Here is a 14047-nt window from a genome sequence, read left to right on the forward strand (position 1 = left end):
CTTGATTGCGCCCTGGCCGGTTTGGCTGGGCGGTTAGAGCGTTGGCCTGCGGTCCCGAGAGACCCGGGTTCGGTTCCCGCTAAGGGCACATGCCTTGGTTGCAGTTTGTCCCCGGCCCTGGTTGGGTCGTGTGGGTGGCAACCACTCAATGTGTCCTTTTCACTTTGATGTTCCTCTCTCTCCTTCCCTCCCACGCTATCTGAACAAAATATCAAAAAATGTCCTCAGGTGAGGATAAAACAAACAAACAAACAAACAAACAAATTCTTATTTGCCAGTCAAAATTAGATCATGTTTACTGTGATTATTTAGACAGAACTGTTTTGCTGGTTTCCGTATACATTCCACGGTCTACTCTATCTCAAGCTCTTGATACTCCTTAGACACCCGGAGGAGAGCCTCAAGGGATGTTTTCGAGGTCACCTGCCCTTTCACAGAAATGGTAGCGTGGCCGTGTGCGGAATTCCAGAGTAACTCTTTTCCTCTCAGCATTCATCTGTTGGTGGTGGCTTTTCTATTCTGCCCAGCAACACTAGCTTTTCGGTCGCACACATTGTCCAGTTGTCCGTCCTTTGTTGTTGCTCCATCCTTCAAGCCCCTTTCCTGCCCTCATGGGCACTGGCCCAGTATCTCTCCCATTCTGTTCCTTTCTCTCCCTTCTCCCTCCGGTCATCACACTTGGGAGAGAAAACTGTGAAAGTTCATTTTCTTGTGGGCAAGTACATAATCATACTTAATTGGCTTTTACCAACTGAAAAATGTCAATATATTTTAATGGGGAGAGAAAGTATTGAATAAAAAGAGAAACAGCTCTGGTTGGTGTGGCTCAGTTGGTCGAGCATCGTCCCATGTACCAAGATGTCACAGGTTCGATTACGGGTCGGGTCCGATACCCAGGCTGCAGGCTTGCTCCCTGGGAAGGGGAGCGCAGGAGGTAGCTGATTGATGTTCCTCCCTCTCTGAAATCAATATAAAATTTTTTTTTAAAAAAAAGAAAGAAAAGGAGAAGAAAAAGCGAAGTAAGAACTTCACAGATTTTCAGATTAGATGATGCTAAAGATCTGTAGAGTTTGTCTCTCTGTAGATTTAAGACTTTATTTTTGCTGACTCCCTGAATTAATCATGGATTTCTGGTTTGGGGAGAAGATGTGGCCCTCACAGTCTGGGGAAATCAGTAGTTTCTTTAGATTTCATTGACTTTTGGGACAAAAATTTATAAATTCTGAAAATATGTGTTTCCAGGCAAGCTGAAAAAAAATTTTTTTTGTTTAAGTAATTTATTTGCCATTTGAATGATAAAGTATACTCGGGAAAGGACTGGCCTATTACTACTCTCCTCTACCGATAATAAAATCCAATTAAGCAAACGTCTTTTGAATACTTGTTATATATAGTGTAATGGATTGAGTAAGCAAAAAAAATTTTAATTCTTATTCAGCAGTTGGGAGTTGATTAAATTATATCCATGTAAAGGGATATCTTATGCAATCATTAATTTTTGAAGACTAAGGATATGGGAAATGCTGATAATATATTCACTTAGAAAAAGCATGTGACAATGTGATATATTCAGTATAAGTTCTAATAAAAAAAGAGGGGGGTGCTAAAAAGAATATGTACCTAAATGTTGCTATTGTTTGTTACTGGATGATTTTAAATTATTAAAAAACCTTTCATATTCTAATATTTTTGTAATAAAAATAATCTGATTTTGTAACCAGATGGTATGTTTGTTGTTATTGTTTTAAAGGACATAGCCCAGCTTTGTAGGTTATAGGGAATAGGCACATTCATCCCCACTCCAGGGACCTATTTCGACCCCTCAAAAAAGTGGGGGTAGGAGCCAGGCCTTGAAGGGAGAGCAACATAGTAACAGACGGATACACAGGAAGAATGGCAGCGCATGTGCCAAGCAGAGGAGCCCACTGAGGAAATGTGCTGAGCTGAGCAGGTGCGCAGCAAGTGAACTGGTGGCTGGACCAGGCGGGCTCGGTGCTCAGAGAGGCAGAGCCGAGTTATTGAAAACTTTGATAAGGAGTTCAGGTCTGCTCTGTACACTGGAGAAATCATTGACGGTTTTAGGTTTGGGGTGAGAGAATGAGATCTAGAGTAGATCGGGTTTCAGACAGGTGATTCTGGAAGGAATGATGAGCTGGGTGCTTGCAAGGCAGGGAAACACTTAGGTGTGCTCCTGGTGTCTTCGCTTTCTCTGTTCTTCTCAGTTGCCTTTCCAGGTTTTCCTTTCTTCCTCTCTCCCTAAATTGTTGGGTCTCTTGACTACTGTTTACCACCCCCGTTATTCCAGACGATCTAACCCTTGGAATGCTGTCAGTTTTGATCCAGAGCTCTGGGCTCCCAACCACTGTGTGTTTATTCTGTCCAGGTGGCCACTGTCACCGAATGGTTCCCTGGCCCCTCCACCTCGCAGTGCCTTCTTTCTTCCAAAGTCAAGTCCACGTGCATAGTCTCCATTCTCCCATTTTACCTGTTCTTCAAGCCAGAAACTTCAGAATCCTCACAAAACGTACAAAAGGACAAGTGTATGATTCCACTTAGATGAAGTACCCAGAATAGGCAAATTCCTGGAGACAGAAAGTGAAATGGTGGTTACCAGGGGCTGAGGGGGCGGGGTGGGGCATGGGGTTAGCGTTTCTCTTGGGGAAGATGGAAAAGTCCTGGGGATGGTTGCACAACACTGACAGTAATGTGTGCTGCCGAATTGTACACTTAAAAATGGTTATATGGTAAATTTTATGTTATGTATATTTTACCATAATTAAAAAATAGAAAATAATGAAACCTGTTTAACTTGGTTTGAACCAATTTCAGACACATTTGACTATGGAGCCCTTGATCAAAAGAATTAAAAAAAAGCCCTGGCCAGGTAGCTCAGTTGGTTAGAGCATCATCCCAATAGAACAAGGTTGCAGGTTCAATCCCCAGTCAAGACACGTACAAGAATCAACCAATGAATGCACAAATAAGTGGAACAACAAATCGATGTTTCTCTCTCTCTTTTTTCCTGTTTCTAAATATCAATAAATAAAAATAAAAATAAAAATGTTAAAGTGTAACATACAGTCACATGCTTTAGATGTGAACACACTTTGAGGAACATTCCCACATATTTGGGCACGGAAAGAGGAATTAAATTCGTTATTTCCTCCCACCCTGCTGGAACTCAATGCATTTTCTTAAGAAACATTATTAGAAACAGCGGTTGGGCTTCTCTTTAGGGGAGTTATGTGTAGTTAGTCTTCTCCAGGCTAATCTAATGACATTATTTCTGTGGGAGAGGGTATTTAGGGCTTTAAGATACGTTAGCCTGAAAGGAAATTCTAGAACATAGTCCTCTCAAGTTGGAGACAGGTTTGATTCACTGAGTCTATATAATCTGCTCACTTTATGCAGAGGTTTGCAAACTATTTTGAAAAGATAGGAAGTTCCACCTACTTTGGGCAACTTTCATGCCCTGGCGACTGTGGCCCCTCCAGATGTGTTGGAACGCAACACAGGGAATGGGGTGAGTGAAGAGGAAGTGAAATGAGCAAACTCAGGCATTGCATTTGTTTCTCCTTCCTCCAGCACCAGGTCCAGGACCAATCTGGGTCTGAGGCAGGAAGTGTTTAAGAGGCTCGGTCTACATGGAGGTTGATGTCTTTCACCCATCTGCAGATCTGGAGATCAGAGCCACACTCTGGTTCTCTCGGCCACTCTGTTGCCCACTTTTAGGGAACCCTGACCCTGCCTTGTCACGGAGATGTCCAGAGTTGACATGCATACTCTTTCCTTTTCCCTTCTGATAACAGCCCTGCTGCCCTGCTGCCCTGCTGCCCTGCTGCCCTGCTTAGATGCCCGGACTTTTGCTTTGGTTGCCTCTCTGAGCTTCTTTTTCGGGAGCCTATCTAATGCCCCATGCCCCAGATAACTTCTGAAGGCGCCTTTGGTCAGTGCACAACTTCTGTGGTCGTGCATGTTCATGAACGCCTGATTCTGTCTACACTTCTCTCAGGAATTGGACTCCGGCCCTCAAATTTCAGCATAGGACCTTTTCTATGTCTGTTTAATTTTTTATTTGAAAAGTACATGTTCCGCCCAGCTGGTGTAGCTTAGTGCTTGAACATTGATCCATGTACTAAGAGGTCACCGGTTTGATTCCCGGTCAGGGCACATGCCCAGGTTGTGGGCCTGATCCCCAGTGCGGGGTGTGCAGGAGGCAACCAATCGATGTTCTCTCTCATCCATGTTTCTATCTCTCCCTCTCCCTTCTTCTCTCTCTAAAATCAATAAAGAAAAGAAAAAAGAAAGTACAAGTTCTTTATAAAAACTCCAAACTTTATAGAAGTATATTTACCGCAGCCCTCTTAGGTAATTTCCATTAACAATCAATTATATATTTTTAGAGTTTTCCCTCCTGTTCACATACTAGACTGTGTGTGTGCATTGTACCGAAATGACTGCTGCACCTACTGTTCTGCAGCGTACTTTCCCCACTTAGCTATGCATCTGGGGCGGCTTTCCATTTTGGCAGTTAGGGATCTGTTTCATGATTTAATAGCTATGTTGCATTTTATTACTTGGATGTACCTTGATTTATCTGACTGGTCCCATTGATGGACAATTGGAGTTTTTCCAGCTTTTTGCTAGTGCGTATAATGTAGCCACAAATAATCTTCAGCATATAAATCTTTGCTCAATTGCAAGAGAGTTTCTCTAGGGTGAATTCCTAGGTAGAGTAGTTAGGTCAAATGGTATAAACATCTTAAATTTTAATAAACAAAATCCTCCTCCTAAAGATGATAGCCAAATCATCTTCCTAAAGGGTTTAAACACTTTCTTTTCCCACCACAGTGGGAACAGGGTCTGTTCCCACCCCCTCACCAAGAGTGGATAGCCTTTATCATCTTTACTAATCATGTAGGTGCCAATGTTTTTGTTTGCATTAAAACATGTTTTTTACTCTCTTTCCTTTGTAAAACTCTGGAGTGATACTGATTACTTGCGGTTGAACATTTATTACTGTATATTACTGTAAGTTCCTTCCTAGGCTTCTACTAATTGTAGACTTTCATTCCTCATTTCCGTGCCCTGCCTGCCAGGGTGGGAAATCCATGCCTCTCCCTTCAGGCCCCCATGCCAGTTACCACTTCCTGCCTCAGCACTGCAGAGTGATGTCCACCCAGGACTTCCACTGGGAAAGCCCCCAACTGTTTGACCTTTGATGATTTTTAAAACCTCTGGATGTCCCAGTTTCCTCACTTGAAAACTGAGATGGTAATTTGGCCTACATCAAAGGGTTGCCCTCTGAATTAAATGAGATCATTGTTTTCATTGATTTTTTTTTGAGAGAGAGAGGAAGGGAGAGAGATAGAAACATCAATGTGAGAGAGAAACATGGATCGGCAGCCCCCTGCACGCCCCCTACTGGGTATCAAGCCCACAACCCAGGCATGTGTCCTGACTGGGAATAGAACCGAGACCTCTCAATCCACTGAGTACACCGGCTGGGCCAGATACTTTTTATATAGAGCACATGGTTCTTGCCTCTTACAGTGTAAACATTCAGCAAGCACTGCTGTTATTATTGCTATAATACGTTGTACTCCTTGTTTTCTAACTTATGCTTTCTGACCGTTATCAATATTGAGAAGGTGAAGGACACGGGGGGAATCTTTGAAAATGGAGCTATGCTAAAAGATTTATAGTGTTCTTATACCTTCTCTATTCCCATCAGTGTCCCGGGGTTCGGACATTAATGGAATGTCCAATTAGACATTGGCTCTGATGAGAATACTTTCCAGTTCTCTCTATTGTAACTGAGTTTCATGTAATCAGAGGTTACAATATATGGCTAACTGTAGCTCACCAATTTCATGTTTATACAGAGTGTTGGGAGTTGTTTTTTTAATTTAAGCCAACTTTTAGAAGTTTGGAACATTCATGTAAAAGTCTAGATGTCCAGCTTTTCTTGAGAAATGGGAAATGTTGGCAAGTACCCACCCGAGTGGGTTGCTGCTGCGCCTCTGCACAGGGCACGGGCTCTCCAGGTTCCATACCTCCCTTCATTTTTCCTTTCTCCCCTCTTTCTGTCCTCCCCGCTGGGCCAAAATGGCCAGGGCCAGTTCTTTTTATGGTAGGAGAATATTTCGTGGTACCCATGTTTCTACTAAAAGTGGGAAACCAAGACAAAACTATTAAAGCGAGCCTATTTCTGTGTATGAGTGGAGGGTATTTCCATGTTTTTAATTTTCTGGGGAAGTGTGTCTGTTCATTTCAACCCTTGGCATTATTCATTGACCTGACCTGCTAAACCCCTGGAGGCAATGGGATGTGACTGTGTATGAATCGGTTTTAACGACCTGTCCCCAGGGCGCGCTCCAGGGCCCTCTCTACTCCCTGGACCCCAGTGGTTCTCAGCCTTCACCCGGAAGCTTTAAACAGTACCTTGGCCTGGGTGATGGGGTGCTCTGTCTCCTGGGCCCCTCCTCCCCAGAGAGCACGAGAATCTTTCTGGATGGGGAATGTGTGTTGGACTTGCGTCTAAGAAATCGTCTGTCTTCCTGAGCACACTGCCTCTTAGGATCCCCAGGTTTCTCCACAAAACTAAAGGTTATAAGTCCTGGGGTTCTGGGGTTTGGGGCTGACCTCCCTGGGAAGGCCAGGTGGGTGAATGAGACCAGCCCGGCCCTCGTTCTCAGGGAGGAGAGATGTGCTTCCTTTGTTCTTTGCTTTGGACTCCCCACCCTTCGAGCTCAAACTGGTAAGACACAGAGGACTTGGAGACGGCGAAGCCATGCTGCCTACATGGCTCCACGTCCCAGGATGGCCCTTCCTGGGCGACAAGGACAGCCAGTTCTGGGTGGTGGGCGTCAGCTCATCAGAGCTTGGGATCCATGTTGGGATTGTGGCCAAAGCTCCAGCTAATATGAGTACTGCCTCATGAGAGCATCCTCTTGGCCAATTTTCCCCCAAAATGTGGCTTAGTGTGGCCAGTCTGCTCAGGTCGCAGCTGCAGATCCCAGCGTCACATCTTAGCATCACAGTATTGACCCCTCCCCGCTTCCCTGGAGTGCGGGCAGTCGAATTGCTCCACCCTGTGTTCCCAGGCAGCCTGGGCTTCCTTCTCCAGTGTTTACATTCTGTCATCATTCTTTGTTTATCTGTCTATTTCCCTTACCAGAATCGAAGCTCCTTGATTCCAGGGATTGTACTTTACCTTTTTATAATCCTCACTAAGGATATGTTTTTATTGATTTCGAGAGAGAGAAATAAACATTGATGTGAGAAACATCGATCAGTTGCCTCCCTACTGGAGATTAAACCTGCAACCTAGGTATATGCCCTGAACGGGAATGGAACCTGCCACCTTTTGGTGTACAGGATGATACTCCAACCAACTGAGCCACCCGGCCAGGGCTGTACTTTACTATTTTAATATCCTTGGTGCCAGGACATAATTGGTGTCCAATAAATATCTTGTAATGAATTTAATTTTTAAAAAATTTATTGACTCCCAGCCCATCTGGTGTCACTCAGTGGTTAAGCGTCGGCCCATGCACCTAGAGGTTGCCAGTTCGATTCCCAGTCAGGACACAGGCCCCAGATGTGGCCAAATTCCCAATATGGGGCATGCAGGAGGTGGCCAGTTGATGTTCTCTCTCATTGATGTTTCTATCTCTCTCTCCATCTACCTTCCTGTCTCTCTAAAAATCAATAAAGAAATAAAATGTTTGTTTTTTTTTTACATTCATTGACTCCCAGCCCTGGCCTGGTAGTTTAGCTGGTTAGAGCACTGTCCTGCTAGAACAAGGTTGCAGGTTTGATCCCCAGTCAGGACACATAAGAATCAACCAATGAGTGCATGAATTAGTGGAACAAGAAATCGATGTTTCTCTCTCTAAAATCAATAAGTAAAACATTTTAAAAACATATTGACTCTTTGCTATGAAAAGCTGTTTTGTAGGTGCTATGGGAATACGGAAAAAATGTTTAAAATGGACATCTGAAATACTTTCAACAATGAAGATTTAAAAAAATGTGTATATCCTAAAGGAGCTTATCATCCATTTGGGGAGATAAGCTCAATCATTCATCCCATTACTCAACTTCAGTAGTATCTAAACTCTAAAGATATAAAGGCATGTAGCCCATTCTTAAGTGGCTTTCAGTCTAGTAGGGGAGACAAATAAAATGAGCACAGCATAATGTGACAAGTACAATGATATAAATTCTAGCAATTATTAAAAAGATAGAGTAAAACAAAATTAGGTCAAAACAGTCACGGAAGAACTATCATAAAGCATGACCTGGTAGCTTAAGTTTCCCAGGGGTCACTAAGGAGACATTACGATGTGTCCAGTGGTCCATGGTCCATATCAGTACAGCAAAAGCTCAGGGAAGGCCTGTGTTGGTGGACCTGACTGTTTGACCTAGTGTTTGTTTCCCACACTTAACTGGGGAGCTCTTTTCTTATGAGTGTCTCATTCCTTGAAGTCTCTATGGGAAATGCAGGTGTAGATACTGTCTGTAATTAGATCGTTGATGGCTTTTAACATTTGGGGGGACATGGACCTTTTGAGAAGTGAATGGTGGTGGGGGATTGTGCACAATTCATGCATTCCTTGAAGCCCAATCAAGACCCCTTTTCATGGAAGAGGAAGAAAAGGAGGTAGCAAATCGCAGGTAGGAGAGATGTGTATGGGCAAAGACAAAAGAGAGTGGAGGACATGGTTCTTGTTCAGTGCTGGTCGGTTAGACTGTGAGAGAGAGGGGACCATGATGGGGTCAGAGGAGGCCAACTGTGGAAGGCCTGAGAGAATGAACAGTTCTTACCAACCGGTGGACTGTGAAGGTCAGGGGAGATGCCAGGCTGAAGATGATCCTACTAACAGAGGCTGGAGTCCTCGTGGCATTCTTGGCAGAAAGAGCCAAGTCATGGAGCTACAACTCCACCATGTCAAAACCTATGCTATTATTATGTTGAGATGCCTTGATTAATTAACTAGTGCTGAGTCTCCCAACTGAAAATTCATTTTAAGAATTGAATTTGCCATCTAACTGGGCATCCCATCTTGAACAGTTAAAAATCAGATTGGACTGACTTCTAATTTTAGAAGGAATCAGGCTGACCTGCATTGTGCTGTTGCTAACTGGAGCCCGTTACCTGGGCGACTAGATTTATAATATGTCAGTATGCAAATACCATCTGCCCAAGAGGAGGAAGGAAGCAGGGCCCCCTCCTGGGGTGGGCGTTGTCAGGGAATGGGATGGAGGGAAGAGTAGAGAAAGGAAAACCAGGGAAGAGGATGAGATTTTTCACTTTTAGACCTTTTTCCTCACTCTGTTCCTACAAAGGGGTTGGGTTTGTCCTATGGGCAGTCTTACAAGGTAGACCATTAGGGACAGACACGTGGGGTTTAGGGTGTACCTTTCTTATGGGGGCGTGAGCAGAAAAGGTAGCATATATCACTTCGGTGTATCACAGAACACTTAGATTCAGATCGTTGTAATAGCTAATGAAGACTTTGAACATGCATGACCTGGGCCTTCCACAGTGCCATTAGGAATCAATTTCCCATTGATCAGAGTGTATGAGCTGGCCCCGGAGCCCGCAGCCTTTATCAGGTGAGCTCTCAGGAAGGGTGAATACTAGCGGATGCTCCATCTCCTTTTCCCGCGTGGCAGGCTCCCTGGGTGAGCTGAAGGGCTTTTCCCCATAGAATATCTGTATTCAGCTCTCATCCTGCATATTGTTTCAGGCTGGGCTTAGAATCACTTTGGGATTTGAATGCTTCCCAAGGCAGGGAAGTTCTTTTCCTTGTCATGAAAAAACTGTCCCATCAGTTGTCAGCACAGGAATGGCTCCCACCCACGTATTTTGTGAGTCCCAGTTGGATGGACTCATTAATTTTAATTTTTACTTTAGCAACTCAAGGATTTGTAGGGGCGGGTGTGCTTCCTTTCATTGCTGTGTGTCAGAATTTGTGTAGGAGAAATAATTTCCAGGAGCCTGGCTCAGAACCGTAGGCTCTTGGCTTCTAATTTCGTCACCCCTGTAACTTCCTCTGTGACCCCTTCTCTCCTTGCTCTCTGTGACACAGCTGCCTCCCACTTATTTGGAAAAAGAAAAAACAAAACAAAAAAAAACCCCTCCTTCTAATGGCAACCTAAAACTGTCAGCAGCATTCAAAAGTAAAGAAAGTCGCTTTACTCACCCGGGTACTTTTCACTCAGCCTTATAAATAAACAGGCTTTTATTTTAATGTCAAGCAAGTGGCCGAGGAGATGAATGCCAGAGATGGGAGAGTGTAGATCCTGGAGCTCAACTGCCAATGTTCAAATCCCAGCTCTCCTGCTTTCTAGCTGGGTGCCCGAGGCAAGGTACTCAACCTTTGTGTGCATCAATCAGTTTCTTCATTCCTAAAATAGGATAATAATACGACCTACCTGTAGGGCTGCTGTGAGGATGAAATAACCATAAAGGCTTTAGAAATATGCTGACGCTGGCAAAGTTGGCATTGGGTAGCAGCTTTTACTATTATTGCTATGGTGCATCTTCAGGGGTCCTGGGAAATACTGACGTTTTGCTGTGAGCAAGTAAACGTCCAGGGGTTGTTTGCAGGCTGTGACTGCCCCCTTCCTTCTCGCCAAGCTGGGGCCCCGTGCTCCACTGTGCCACCTTCCTGGACAGCTGTAGCCATGCTGCTCCTTCGTCCCGACCCCTCGCACCTTTTCCGCCTGTGCCGCGTAACTAGTACGTGTGGCTATGCCATCTTAGCTTCTAATTATCGTGTCCAGTTTAGTTCTTTGTTGTCCTTGCAGAGTAATGAAAAGGTGCCACGTGGCTGGATAGTCACCTGTGACATTTGTTCACTGGACGTTTCCCAAGTGTAAAATACCAGGATGTGAGTGAGTCAAGCCACACTTGTCCCAGAGCTCACTCTTGGCTTTTGAAGTCACTTGTTTGACCTTCTTGTTGCTACAAGTAGCTGAAAACTAACAACAGTAGGTATGAGATGCCGGTGGGAATGCAAAGTGGTGCAGCTGCTCTGGAAAGCAGCTTGAGTCCCTCAAAAGGATAAACAGAGTTACTGTGTGGCCCAGCAATTCCACCCCTACGAGTCTACCCAAGAGAAACGGACACATATGTCCACATGAAAGACTCATGTGTGTATGTTCATCGCAGCATTACTCATAATCATCAAAAAGTGGAGATAACCTAAATGTCTATCAAATGATGAGTGAATGACCAAGATGTGGTATATTGTACAATGGAACATTATTTGGTAATAAAAAAGGAAGCCCTGGCTGGTGTTGCTCAGGGGTTGAGCATCGGCCTGCACACCAAAGGGTCATGGATTCGATTCCTGGTTAAGGGCATGTACCTCGGTTGTACATTCAATTCGATGCCCCAGTCTGGGTGCATGCAGGAGGCAATCAATCAATGAGTCTCTCTCACCTCTCCCTCCCTCCTTCCCTCCTCCCTCCCTCCCTTTCTCCTTCCCTTCCACTCTCTAAAAATCAATGGAAAACTGTCCTCGGGTGAGGAATAAAAACAACAAGAAAAAGGAAATAAATACTGATACATGCTACAATATGGATGACTCTTAAAAACATTATACTAAATGAAAGAAGTCGGCCACGAAAGGCCACATAATTATGATTCCATCTATGTGGAATGTGCAGAATACGCACATCCACAGACAGAAAGTAGACGAGTGGTTGCCATGGTCTGGGAGGAGGGGGCCTGGAGACCGAGTGCTGATGGGTGTGGAGTTTCTGTTTGGGATGATGAAAATGTTCTGGAATTCGATAGTGGTGGCCGTTGCACAACCTTGTGAATATACTAAAATCACTGAATTGTATACTTTAAAAGAAGTCTGATATATTTGTCTACTGGGGAGTTTAAAGTCATTTCTAAGATTACTTTTTGAAGAGTAGCTGTCACTTAAAATAGATAAAAAGTGATTTAATCCAAGAGAAAAACACGAAATATGCAAATTACCAAGAATGGCCTTCTCCAAATCTTGATGTAAATCATTCACATGTGTTTCATAGGTAAATTCTGCAGGACTGTTTGTTGCTTTCTACATTGTGACTCTATAATGTACTACATTCTTGGCTGGACCATCAAAATAATATCAAATGCAACTTCTATAGCACAAATAAAAGTGGCTTTTGAGGTCATGTCCATCACTACCATCCCCCAGGCTCCCTAAGGTAGTCATTCATAGCTGTATTTTTGTGGTGCCCTGGTAGAGTGACTTAACTATTTGTGAATGTGTTGGGGCCTTTTTGACTTAAAGGGGTTTATTGCATTGAGTGAATCTTATATTTGTAACCAGAGCATTTTTAAGGAACACCCTCCAGTGCCCTGAAAAATAACCATTTCAGATCATTAGTATTTCATCCGAAGGGTTTACTGATTGCCATTTCTGGTTTAAATAAACAAGAGGGTTGAAATCTTTCCCAGGGCTATCTCAGTACTTATTTGGAAGAAGGGTTTGCATTGCTCGTGCACCACCTAAAATGAACTTTACAAGAATGAGAGATGCAAGAGAGAACCTTGCCTTGACTTTCAAGCATCCCGTCATCAACTCACACTCATTAGGATGGCTTTTCTTTTTTTTTTTAACGGAAAATAACAAGCGTTGAGGATGTGGAGAAATTGGGATCCCGTGCGTTGCTGCAGGGAGTCCAAAATGGTGCAGCTGCTAGGGAAAGCACTTTAAACACTTAAACACAGAATGACCATATGATCCAGCCATTCCACGTCCAGGTATAAACTCAAAGACTTGAAAGCATGGACTCAGATACCTGTACACCTAGGTTCATAGCAGCATTATTCACAATAATAGGCAAAGGGTGGAAGCAACCCAAATATTCATCAGCAAATGGATAGATTAAAAAGGTGTGGTACATACACACAATGGAATACTATTCAGCCTTGGAAAGGAACGAAATTCTGACACCTGTTACAACATGGATGAACTTTGAAAAGATAAGTGAGATAAGTCAGTTACAAAAGGACACATTGTGTGATTCTACTTACTTGAGGTGTCTAGAACAGGCAAATTCATAGAGACAGAAAGTAAATTAGAGGTTACTGGGAGGTTGAGGGATATTAGGAGTTGCTATGTAACGCATACAGAGTTTCTTTTTGAAATGATGAAGACATTGGAAATGGATGTTGGTGATGGTTGCACAACAATACGAATGTATTCAGTGCCACTCACTGTCGATTTAAATGGTTAAAATTGGCCCTGGCTGGTTTGGCTCAGTGGTTGGAGTGTTGGCCCTCGGACCAAAGAGTCTAGGGTTCAATTCCCGGCCCCAGGAGGGGTCATGTGTCTCTTTCACATCAATGTTTCTCTCTCTCTCTCTCTCCCCACCTCCCTCCCACTCTAAAAATAAAAATAAATCAATGGAAAAATATCCTTGGGTAAGGATTAAACAAAAAACAATAGAAACCGAAGGAAGGAAGGGAGGGAGGGAGGGAGGGAGGGAGGGAGGGAAGAAAGGAAGAAAGGAAGGGAGGGAGGGAGGGAGGGAGGGAGGGAGGGAGGGAAAGGCCCCTGCAGCAAACCACTCAAAAGTACAGGCTGCCTGGGGGCCACAGGGACTGGACCACGCGAGTGCAACCTGGGGCCTTGCCTCCAAAGTGGGGTGAAGAAAGATGCTGGAACTTTCCAAACTTAGATGTAATTTGGTCATGACTCTCTCTTAGTGTTGCTTGGTGCTTAGCAGCACCCCCAAACCACTTGCCGCGCCAGGTAGCACTTAAGTAAGCAGAGGGGTTCAGTGACCTTCCAGTGTTACCGAGATCTTGTTATTCTAGGCATGAAGTGGCTTCAATAAGTCTTTGAAAACATTCAGCGCTCCCATTGTTCGATTGTACGCGAAGCAGCAAGTGCCTCTCTTTGCATTCAGTTTGCCTCTCTGTTCTCTGAAGGTCTCAGAGACACTAAAACCGAGTGCTGTGATTCCTGCAAGCATATTTCTGCTTTTAGCTGGTACTACAGTGCCCCTCGATGCTACCAGTCATTCT

General features: G+C 44.0%; 1 protein-coding gene across 4 annotated transcripts in view; it reads left to right on the forward strand.

Annotated features, from left to right (window-relative positions):
* The window catches only part of PITPNC1 (phosphatidylinositol transfer protein cytoplasmic 1), a 227088-nt gene that overhangs the window by 96783 nt on the left and 116258 nt on the right, over nt 1-14047 (forward strand). The window contains exon 1 of one of the 4 annotated variants that reach the window (XM_036267862.1): nt 10274-10380. The exons of the other annotated variants lie outside the window; for them this stretch is intronic. The gene's annotated coding sequence lies outside the window, so the exon portion shown is untranslated. Of the gene's footprint in view, nt 1-10273; nt 10381-14047 lie in introns of those variants that run through there. 4 annotated transcript variants of the gene reach the window in all.

The sequence above is a fragment of the Molossus molossus genome, unplaced genomic scaffold (genome assembly GCF_014108415.1).
Source record: "Molossus molossus isolate mMolMol1 unplaced genomic scaffold, mMolMol1.p scaffold_m16_p_19, whole genome shotgun sequence".
Lineage (NCBI taxonomy): Eukaryota > Metazoa > Chordata > Mammalia > Chiroptera > Molossidae > Molossus > Molossus molossus.